At 35.8% G+C, this 12,584-nt stretch overlaps 1 protein-coding gene across 4 annotated transcripts in view; it reads right to left on the reverse strand.

Annotated features, from left to right (window-relative positions):
- Window positions 1-12,584, reverse strand: part of LOC127849599 (GTPase IMAP family member 7-like) — a 97,977-nt gene that overhangs the window by 25,111 nt on the left and 60,282 nt on the right. The gene's annotated exons all lie outside the window — the stretch shown is intronic.

Genomic DNA, 12,584 nt, shown 5'->3' on the forward strand with positions numbered 1-12,584 from the left:
TTTTGCGATCGCCTTTTATTTTTTCAAATGGCCTGTCCTTATATGGGTATATTTACAATATGCATGTAATCCGATATCCGCCCGGTATCTAAATTACGCCCGTAATCTAAGTTACGCCCGTAATTTTAACATTCCGCCTGTAATCTGAATTCCGCCCATAAACTGCTTTCCGCCCGTAATTTAAAATTCCGTCCCACCTCATTTACATATTTCGCCCCTGTTTTCCGCCCGGATTACGCCCGGAATCCGCCCCTCTTCTTAAAATCATATATAGAAAATTACGCCTGGAAATATTTTTTACGCCCGGAATTTAGTTTGCGATTCCGTGCCGATTCCGGGCGGAACATTTCGTACAGGATACGCGAAGTGTACATTTTGGGGTACTAAAAAACCGGTAGGCATATTAGTACACTTAACCAAAAAAATGTACTTAAGCGTATTAGTTCCACTGGGAAAAACACTTAAATACACTTTAAAATACACACAAAAAAGCATTTATGCACTCAAAAAGTGTATTATTTTAACAGAAAATGTGCTTGTTTATTTAAATGCGCTTTAAAGTGCATGTTATTGGCACCGTATTTTTTTAAGCAAAAAATGCGGTGCCAATAACATGCGCTTTAATGCGCATTAAAAGCACATTTTATGCGCATTAAAAGCACATTTTATGCGCATTAAATGCGCATTTAGTGCACTTTTTCGAGAAGGGTGGTACTTTGGTTTTGCCTAATTGCTGTATTTTATGAAATTTGACGTAGAAGGTAGGGATAGTTAAAACAAACAAGGGCTGTTTGTAAAACATGCATGCCCCCCCATATGGGCTGTCAGTTGTAGTGGCAGCCATTGTGTGAATATGTTTTTTGGCACTGTGACCTTGACCTTTGACCTAGTGACCTGAAAATCAATAGCGGTCATCTGCTAGTCATGATCAATGTACCTATGAAGCTTCATGATCCTAGGCGTAAGCTGTCTTAAGTTATCATCCGGAAACCATTTTACTGTGTGAAGTCACTGTGACCTTGACCTTTGACCTAGTGACCTGAAAGTCAATAGGAGTCATCTGCGAGTCATGATCAATGTACCTATGAAGTTTCATGATCCTAGGCGTAAGCTTCTTGAGTTATCATTCGGAAACCATTTTTCTAAGTTGAGTCACCGTGACCTTGACCTTTGACCTAGTGACCTGAAAATCAATAGGAGTCATCTGCGAGTCATGATCAAAGTACCTATGAAGTTTCATGATCCTAGGCATAAGCGTTCTTGAGTTATCATCCAGAAACCATTTTACTATTTCGGGTCACTGTGACCTTGGCCTTTGACCTAGTGACCTGAAAATCAAAAGGGGTCATCTGCGAGTCATGATCAATGTACCTATGAAGTTTCATGATCCTAGGCATAAGCGTTCTTGAGTTATCATCCGGAAACCATTTTACTATTTCAAGTCACGGTGACCTTGACCTTTGACCTAGTGACCTCAAAATCAATAGGGGTCATCTGCGAGTCATGATGAATGTACCTATGAAGTTTCGTGATCCTAGGCCTAAGCGTTCTTGAGTAATCATCCGGAAACCATCTGGTGGACGGACGGACATACGGACGGACTGACCGACATGTGCAAAACAATATACCCCCTCTTCTTCGAAGGGGGGCATAAAAATCTCTGTTAAAAGTGCGGTGACCTCCTTTTTTTATTTGTGTTCTATGATGACAATACGTAGATGAACATATTTGAGCAGTTTCGCAGAATTCTATCTGACAGAAAAAAATTAAATTATATTTATGTGGTTACAATAGTAAAAAAATGACGTTTTTGGTGGTGACATAAAAATTATGAAAAATAAATTTCTTAAAATTTAACTTGTGTACCCTATTTTATTGGCAGTGGGTGGTTAAGTTAAATGGTATATGATGTATCTTAGCTTATATAATATCTACATGTTGCCAATTGCATATGTTATTAATCAATTTTATGCAATTAGAGTTTTCAGTTTTATTGAAAAAGTACATCTTATTAAATGGTGAATAAAATCAAAACAAGGCTGGCGACCCTATGTTTTTATTTCATTTTTCAAATAGTATTTGTATATATATCTTAAATATAAATTTTGGACAAAATCTATTTGATGGAAAAAAATCAGAAAACTGCAGCAACACCCCTTAAGATTGCATTGCAAACATTGGAAGCTATTAAATGCTTGAAATCCATTGTATAGGGTAAATACAGATGACCAGCTCTTATATTATAGAGACAATACTTTGTTATACATTTATTTTGCTATTTTATCCAAAGGCTCCAATTTGTTTTTCTATTCCTTATGTATATATATTTATATATATATAGGAATAGATATATATATGGCAAGGTGTTGTTTTGTTATATACAGTTATGATTATACTTATTCAGAGCTCCAGATAAGAGGCGTATCTGCGTATTTACGCATTTACAAAATAAACAAAAATGGAAAATTTCAAAGGGCCATAACTCTGTGAAAAATCATCCGACCAGAACCCGCTGATAATATGCACATCTCCTCTTGGTAGTGAAGCTTCCCATAAAGTTTCATTAAATTCCGGTCATTAGGTGCTGAGATATAGCCCAGACAAGAATTGCACTATATGTACAGTTAATGGAAAATTTCAAAGGGCCATAACTCTGTGAAAAATCATCCGACCAGAACCGGCTGATAATATGCACATCTCCTCTTGGTAGTGAAGCTTCCCATAAAGTTTCATTGAATTCCGGTCATTAGTTCCTGAGAAATAGCCCGAACAAAAATTGTGCACGGACGGACACACGGACTTACGGACAGACAGACAAAGCGGCGACTATATGTTTCCCCCAAAATAAATTTTGGGGGAGCATAAAAATGCATACGATCTACATTAACAGAGGAAAGAGGGTGCCGTATATGTTCAAAATAAATGCTCAATATAATTTTCATCAGTAATACACCACTAAAGAAGGGTGTAAAAGGGTATACTATTGTACAGAATACTTGTTATTGTCTCGATGTCACCAGATTTGTCTACATGGGGCAAAAATAGGAACCAAAAAATATCCTAGTATTGTTGTAATAAAAAAAAAAGAATCTAGGCAAGAGCCCATAATTGCCAACTAAGATACATGTAGTTATGTTGTCAATGGTAATAAATGTAGTCAATCCATAAAATACTTGTGTACTTTGTTAATAAAGGTTTTTAATTGTTATAACTTAATAATACTTGTTAATTTCACAATATTTGTTAAAGAAGACCTTTACTATTATAACTGGTATTTTTTTAAGAAATTGCGAATTTTAACTACAAAAAAAGTTCTGTTGATACTTAATTTTTTTTTTTACTTTGAACTGTTTGTGTACACAATTAACTGCTTTCCTTGCTTTCCAGTAGTTGGTCATGTCATTGTTTAAGATCCTTCATATTGATTCAATATTTTTGTGGTATTAACAGCATACATTTACTGCAATTTATTTTAAATAAAATTTTTGGTTGTCACATTATGCACAAATAAGCATAGTTGGCCGTGTTGCTCATGCTTACTGCAGACAAAAGAAACATCATTTAGTTTTGTTGGCACTTGCAAAAGTGACATGCAAAAGAACAGAGTGTATAATAATTTTAATATAAAGATTCTAATAATAACATCAGAAAAATCTCACAAATGATTCAATTCTGACAATGGATCTAATAAACTCTGGAAAGCACACACATTATAGCCCTTCATTTTATGTATGTGTGAATAAAAATTTCTTCTAAAATATTGTATTGATTATTGTATTTACATATGTAACTTCTTTCAAGTCTGTACTGTGGCACTGTGGTTCCCAAAAATAGAGTGCAATGACATGGATTTAGTGCATGTAGATGCATAAATTATATACATTGAAACTAAATTTGTCAGACTTTAATTTTTGTTGATTTTCATGGGTCCAAACAAATGTTTATGCTAGAAGTTTTATATAATTCATTATAAAAAAATTCATGAATTGACGAAGAATATGTGCAATTTTTTAAATGTATGAAATTTCAGCAATATAAAATGAAGCCAGAATTATAATTCCTAAACAAGAAGCTGCGTTCAATAAAGCATATGACCCGACTGAAAGCCATATGTCAGTATTGATTCATGAACCCAACTGAAGTCATAGTCCAAAAGTAGGTAAATTTAAAAGTCAACAAGCAAATTTGATGAATAATTGATATTCCTTGCCACATGCATTCTGTTTATGGATGAAGTTTCATGTTGAAATCTTGTATCAAACCTGAGATATAGCCCTGACAAGTTTGTGACAGAGAGATGGATGAACGGACAGACTGACGGGCAGAAAACGCTACATCACTACGCATAAGGCGACAGATAAAAAGAGGAAAGGTGTTGAGAGTGTTCATAGATAACATCAATACATGTATCAAAGCTTTTAAGCAAGGGGTATTTATGTTTGACAAAACACATCCATTGTGGTTAACCATGACCTTCTGAATAAGTTTTAGTCCAAAATAAGGTCAATGTCAAGGTTTAAATGAGGTCAGGTGAAGTGGGTTAAATGATAGTGTTCAAAGACATGATCTATTAAAATATAAAGGCTTTTAGTAGGAAAAATTATTGATGTTAAAGACACATGTCATTTAGGGTAAACAAAGAATTTAGACCTTGTGTATTAGTCTTATTTTAAAAATAGGTAAATATCTAGGTCAAAATGAGATCAGATGATGTGGGTAAGTTGAATGTTTTCATAGATAACATCAATGCAAGTATCAAAGCTTTTTAGCATGCCGTTACATGTATGGTATAAAAATGAAACTCGTCATTTTGGCTTAACTGAGCTTTTGAATCTTTTTAGTAGACCATGTCCAAAAGTAGGTTGCTGTCAAGGTCAAATGAGGTCAGGTGATGTGTGTGTGTGGATTATGTGATCATACACATCCTCACTGCAAGCATCAAAGCTTTGTAAGAAAAATTATTTATGCTAGACAAAATGCGTCTTTTAGGGCGAATCCTGTACGGATGGACATTCTTTGTCTGTTTCGTTGGGTTTTCCATCCTTTTCCAACAGTAATTAAGTCATATGATGGCGGACAGTAAACCAACTCGTGCATTTCCTGGGTTAGCAGGTTTACCAGTACCGAGTGCACTTACTTGGACCAGTAAATGATAACTGCCCTACTTGTACCAGTGGTAAGTGGAGAAAGGATTTCATGTCAGGTATGCCACAACCCTGGCCAAATGAACAGACAGACTGACTCAGTGACTGATGGACCCACAAAGGTCTTTTTAACAATATTTGTGCCTTTGGCGTGTGATTACAAATAATATATTATAATCTATTGAAATATTCAAGGCATAAGTCTCAGGAATATTTAATTACGTGAATTCAGATATCAAACTTGGAATGGACATCGTTTGTTTTTTCAAAACAGAACTGCTCATTTCATGTTTTTTTGTAATATTATATCTTTACTTTTAGTGCAATAAGCAATTTTTCATTGGGCCACGACTTTTATATTTCTTTGTTTACAAAATTTTTGGAAAATGGAAAAAAAAAAACGAAAAATCGTCTTTTTAAAAAATAATTTATTTCCGACCGCACTGAAATAAGAGCGAAACGAGAAAAAAAACATCCGGTTTGAGTACGGTTACGATTAAAATCAAGCAAGTACAAATTGATCGGGATAAAGGTGCGCAGTGCGTTCTTCTCCCATTAAAACGAAAAACTACGCATCATTACCGTAATTCGATGCGCACCATTACGCAATGTGATGCCCGTTGCATAAATCTTATCTTACACAAATTATTTGTTTGCTCTTACTCGATTTATGAGATTGTTCATGAAAAAAAATCGAGGTAGATTGATCCCTGCGTCGTCACGATAATGTTTGTTAAAGTTGTTGTTGTCATGAAAACTCGTTGATTTACAACGCAAAACGTCTTATTTGAACTGACGCGAATTCCCAGAAATTTGCATATTGCCAGAAATTTGCATACAAATTGCAAATGTCAGAAATAAACATATATGAATAGTATATAAAGAGGGTTTTTGGGGATTGAGGGGGAGGAATAGAAAGGGGGAAACAGATGGATGTTTTAAATATATGTTGTTGAAAAGTTGTGCTTTAAAAGTGTAGTCTTATATACGTGTTATTTCTTATCATACTAGTGTATTCTTAGTTTTTTTCTTAGTGCATTTCTCGAATACAAGTGTTAAGAGTGATTGTGAAATAAAGTTTAGAAGAAGATATTCGCCTAAGTTTGGATTTAATCGTTGTCCATGACACATCAACGTGGACTGGTGGCAGCAAAATGACAGCTGAGAAATCTGTTGATACTTAATTTTTTTTTTTACTTTGAACTGTTTGTGTACACAATTAACTGCTTTCCTTGCTTTCCAGTAGTTGGTCATGTCATTGTTTAAGATCCTTCATATTGATTCAATATTTTTGTGGTATTAACAGCATACATTTACTGCAATTTATTTTAAATAAAATTTTTGGTTGTCACATTATGCACAAATAAGCATAGTTGGCCGTGTTGCTCATGCTTACTGCAGACAAAAGAAACATCATTTAGTTTTGTTGGCACTTGCAAAAGTGACATGCAAAAGAACAGAGTGTATAATAATTTTAATATAAAGATTCTAATAATAACATCAGAAAAATCTCACAAATGATTCAATTCTGACAATGGATCTAATAAACTCTGGAAAGCACACACATTATAGCCCTTCATTTTATGTATGTGTGAATAAAAATTTCTTCTAAAATATTGTATTGATTATTGTATTTACATATGTAACTTCTTTCAAGTCTGTACTGTGGCACTGTGGTTCCCAAAAATAGAGTGCAATGACATGGATTTAGTGCATGTAGATGCATAAATTATATACATTGAAACTAAATTTGTCAGACTTTAATTTTTGTTGATTTTCATGGGTCCAAACAAATGTTTATGCTAGAAGTTTTATATAATTCATTATAAAAAAATTCATGAATTGACGAAGAATATGTGCAATTTTTTAAATGTATGAAATTTCAGCAATATAAAATGAAGCCAGAATTATAATTCCTAAACAAGAAGCTGCGTTCAATAAAGCATATGACCCGACTGAAAGCCATGTCAGTATTGATTCATGAACCCAACTGAAGTCATAGTCCAAAAGTAGGTAAATTTAAAAGTCAACAAGCAAATTTGATGAATAATTGATATTCCTTGCCACATGCATTCTGTTTATGGATGAAGTTTCATGTTGAAATCTTGTATCAAACCTGAGATATAGCCCTGACAAGTTTGTGACAGAGAGATGGATGAACGGACAGACTGACGGGCAGAAAACGCTACATCACTACGCATAAGGCGACAGATAAAAAGAGGAAAGGTGTTGAGAGTGTTCATAGATAACATCAATACATGTATCAAAGCTTTTAAGCAAGGGGTATTTATGTTTGACAAAACACATCCATTGTGGTTAACCATGACCTTCTGAATAAGTTTTAGTCCAAAATAAGGTCAATGTCAAGGTTTAAATGAGGTCAGGTGAAGTGGGTTAAATGATAGTGTTCAAAGACATGATCTATTAAAATATAAAGGCTTTTAGTAGGAAAAATTATTGATGTTAAAGACACATGTCATTTAGGGTAAACAAAGAATTTAGACCTTGTGTATTAGTCTTATTTTAAAAATAGGTAAATATCTAGGTCAAAATGAGATCAGATGATGTGGGTAAGTTGAATGTTTTCATAGATAACATCAATGCAAGTATCAAAGCTTTTTAGCATGCCGTTACATGTATGGTATAAAAATGAAACTCGTCATTTTGGCTTAACTGAGCTTTTGAATCTTTTTAGTAGACCATGTCCAAAAGTAGGTTGCTGTCAAGGTCAAATGAGGTCAGGTGATGTGTGTGTGTGGATTATGTGATCATACACATCCTCACTGCAAGCATCAAAGCTTTGTAAGAAAAATTATTTATGCTAGACAAAATGCGTCTTTTAGGGCGAATCCTGTACGGATGGACATTCTTTGTCTGTTTCGTTGGGTTTTCCATCCTTTTCCAACAGTAATTAAGTCATATGATGGCGGACAGTAAACCAACTCGTGCATTTCCTGGGTTAGCAGGTTTACCAGTACCGAGTGCACTTACTTGGACCAGTAAATGATAACTGCCCTACTTGTACCAGTGGTAAGTGGAGAAAGGATTTCATGTCAGGTATGCCACAACCCTGGCCAAATGAACAGACAGACTGACTCAGTGACTGATGGACCCACAAAGGTCTTTTTAACAATATTTGTGCCTTTGGCGTGTGATTACAAATAATATATTATAATCTATTGAAATATTCAAGGCATAAGTCTCAGGAATATTTAATTACGTGAATTCAGATATCAAACTTGGAATGGACATCGTTTGTTTTTTCAAAACAGAACTGCTCATTTCATGTTTTTTTGTAATATTATATCTTTACTTTTAGTGCAATAAGCAATTTTTCATTGGGCCACGACTTTTATATTTCTTTGTTTACAAAATTTTTGGAAAATGGAAAAAAAAAAAACGAAAAATCGTCTTTTTAAAAAATAATTTATTTCCGACCGCACTGAAATAAGAGCGAAACGAGAAAAAAAACATCCGGTTTGAGTACGGTTACGATTAAAATCAAGCAAGTACAAATTGATCGGGATAAAGGTGCGCAGTGCGTTCTTCTCCCATTAAAACGAAAAACTACGCATCATTACCGTAATTCGATGCGCACCATTACGCAATGTGATGCCCGTTGCATAAATCTTATCTTACACAAATTATTTGTTTGCTCTTACTCGATTTATGAGATTGTTCATGAAAAAAAAATCGAGGTAGATCGATCCCTGCGTCGTCACGATAATGTTTGTTAAAGTTGTTGTTGTCATGAAAACTCGTTGATTTACAACGCAAAACGTCTTATTTGAACTGACGCGAATTCCCAGAAATTTGCATATTGCCAGAAATTTGCATACAAATTGCAAATGTCAGAAATAAACATATATGAATAGTATATAAAGAGGGTTTTTGGGGATTGAGGGGGAGGAATAGAAAGGGGGAAACAGATGGATGTTTTAAATATATGTTGTTGAAAAGTTGTGCTTTAAAAGTGTAGTCTTATATACGTGTTATTTCTTATCATACTAGTGTATTCTTAGTTTTTTTCTTAGTGCATTTCTCGAATACAAGTGTTAAGAGTGATTGTGAAATAAAGTTTAGAAGAAGATATTCGCCTAAGTTTGGATTTAATCGTTGTCCATGACACATCAACGTGGACTGGTGGCAGCAAAATGACAGCTGAGAAATTGCCCAAACTAATCCATGTTGTTTTGAGCCATGCTCTAACTGACCGTGGGTAGAAAACGGCTACACTGGTGTACAGCGGTGGGATTTCTGTGAATTTTTTTTTTTACGGATGTATGGACTTTAACACACGAAACTTCGAGGACTTCTGTGAAATTAATTTTTATCCCCACGCTTTTTGAAAAAAAGGTGGGGATATTGTGGTTATCTCCGCCGTCCGTCCGTCCGTCCGTCTGTCTGTCTGTCTGTCTGTCTGTCCGTCTGTCCTGGCCACTATCTCCTCCTACACTAAAAGCACTAGAACCTTGAAACTTACACACATGGTAGCTATGAGCATATGTGCGACCCTGCACTATTTGGAATTTTGATCTGACCCCTGGGTCAAAAGTTATAGCGGTTGGGGTGGGGCCGCGTCAGAAATTATCACTCATTTTTTTAGGTTATTTTACATTTACTTCTTTATTTCTACACCGATTCACTTCAAATTGATACTGGACCTCTCTTATGACAATACGGTCAATCTCAACCATGCATGGCCCCATTCCCAACCCTGGGGCGCCCCGCCCACATAGGCCACACCCACCAAAAATTTCCATTTACTATAATTTTTTCATTTCTACACGGATTCACTTCAAATTGATACTGAAGTTTTGTTATGACATTAGGGTCAATCTCAACTATGCATGGCCCCAATCCCAACCCTGGGGCGCCCGCCCACATAGGCCACACCCACCAAAAAATTCCATTTACTATAATTTTTTCATTTCTACACGGATTCACTTCAAATTGATACTGAACTTCTCTTATGACATTAGGGTCAATCTCAACTATGCATGGCCCCATAACCAACCCTGGGGCCCCGCCCACATAGACCACACCCACCCAAAATTGCCTTTACTATAATTTCTTCATTTCTACACCGATTCACTTCAAATTGATATTGAACTTCTCTTATGACAATACAGTCAATCTCAACTATGCATGGCCCCATTACCAACCCTGGGGCGCCCCGCCCACATAGACCACACCCACCCAAAATTGCCTTTTACTATAATTTCTTCATTTCTACACCAATTCACTTCTAATTGATGATGAACTTCTCTTATGACAATACGGTCAATCTCAGCTATGCATGGCCCCATTACCAACCCTGGGGCACACCTAGATCAAACATTCGGCGTGGGGATACGCGTCGGCCTCTGCCGCGCCATTTCTAGTTACAGATGTATGGACTTTCACACTTGAAACTTCGAGGATTTCTGTGAAATTTATTTTTACGGATGTATGGACTTTAACACGTGAAACTTCGAGGATTTCTGTGAAATTTATTTTTACGGATGTATGGACTTTAACACGTGAAACTTCGAGGATTTCTGTGAAATTTATTTTTACAGATGTATGGACTTTAACACGTGAAACTTCGAGGATTTCTGTGAAATTTATTTTTACGGATGTATGGACTTTAACACGCGAAACTTCGATTTTTTTCCGTTTTGATGCAGTTTTACAGAAATGGGCCTTATAACACTTCAATTGTTGTGGTACTTGTGAAAAGCCTTTATTGGATACACCTTTGACTTTAAAATTGAAATGAATAATAAAAATCAACTGCGATTTGGACAGGTAGTTTTCAGTGGGATATATTAATAGCAACCATCAATCAGAGACAACAGGATGAAAGTGAGCTGTTGGATGCAATCATCTGGGGAGTGTTTTATTGCGGTTGAAACTATGGAAATTGTACAGCGCTTCATCGTGATAATTGCCGTTATAATTGCCATGATAATTGCCGTTGTTCCAATTTTTGGAATAACTGTGGGTCTATGTGATGTATTAAGCACAGGGTCAGCTGCTAGCTGTTAAGTGGAACCTGAGGAAAAGTTCAGACTGGCTTCAGATCGAAATAACCATAGAAAGTTTAAGCTGGATCAATGAAAATATCTTCAGCGTTTGAAACTATGCGTAAATATACAAGAAGAATAGAAGAAATAGATGGTGTGACCTGTGGAAATTATGAGACGATTTTAAAACTTGAATATTGAATGGGATTATCACTTAATCTGTGACAGTTTAAACAGAATTACTTGTGATCCAACAAATTGAGATTGTTACAGCACTGAAACAGCACTGGAAAAGGTTCCTCTTAAAGTCTGCAGTGTTTGTGTGAAACATCATATAAAATGGTCAGGTTTTATTTTTTTAAAGTAGATGTGATATCCTGTACACTGGAAACACTACTCTTTCCGGTAATAAGTAAAAAAAACTTCTCATGTTCACTAGGTTGGCGCTAAGGAAAAAAACTTAGTCGCCAAATCTAGAGGGGTCTGAGGGCATGCCCCCCCCCCCCCCCCCCCCCCGTAAAATTGTTGGATCCTAGATCGTCTGTGGTGCATTTTGGGGCTATTTCCTGAGCAAAATTAAGACTATTTTTGTCTGAAATTAGCCCATTTTTTTATTGAAAAATTTTCTTCGCTGGTGAGCCACTTGCTGTCATTTAGCAGCCGATTTTTGTTTGTTTACATAGACACTGGTGGCGTAGTGATAATGATACATTAACACCGTTAAACAGTTTTCGGTACATGTGGTATTTAGGCTAGAAACCACTAAAACAGCCCGCCGTCTCGGTAGTAATTATACGACATTTTATGAAATCCAAACATTACTTTTTACATTTTTTTGTTTTTGCAGAAATGCGTGAGAAATTACTTAGTCAGCATTAGACCGTCATTGCATGTCAAAAACCGTGAGACTCACGGCGAGACTAGACTTTCCCGATTCTGCATTCACGTCTGCACAATTTTAAATGTCCTCCGATCGCAAAACCTAACATTTGGTCATTTCCTGAGTTTACATTATTCTGTCCGCTTTCTTTTCTAAAGAATTGTGTTATTTTCTGTGACTTTCCATTTTTGTTCGCAGCACCCATTTTTCCCGGAACCTGCAACTCACTTTCTAAATCGGTCTTTCAAGTCGCATAGCGACCGTAAAGGGAAGTTACTCTTATCTACTTTTTTAGCCAATCAAAAACGTCGTTTCTTGGGAAATTAGTTTATAGTGGCTATGTCAATGCCATTACTCCGCCCATCGGATTAAATAACAATTCCGTACTGGTCGATTCGATAACGTTGAATCGTAACATCTATAGCATAGATCATTACACGGCACGCATCAATGATTCAGTTATCACGTAAATCACCAAGTAACCCAAATGTTGGAAAAGTCTTGTTGCAGTGTAAAGCGCGACCAATCAAGACATTAGCCATGTGGATTATC

The sequence above is a fragment of the Dreissena polymorpha genome, chromosome 11 (assembly GCF_020536995.1).
Source record: "Dreissena polymorpha isolate Duluth1 chromosome 11, UMN_Dpol_1.0, whole genome shotgun sequence".
NCBI classification, from domain to species: Eukaryota; Metazoa; Mollusca; class Bivalvia; order Myida; family Dreissenidae; genus Dreissena; species Dreissena polymorpha.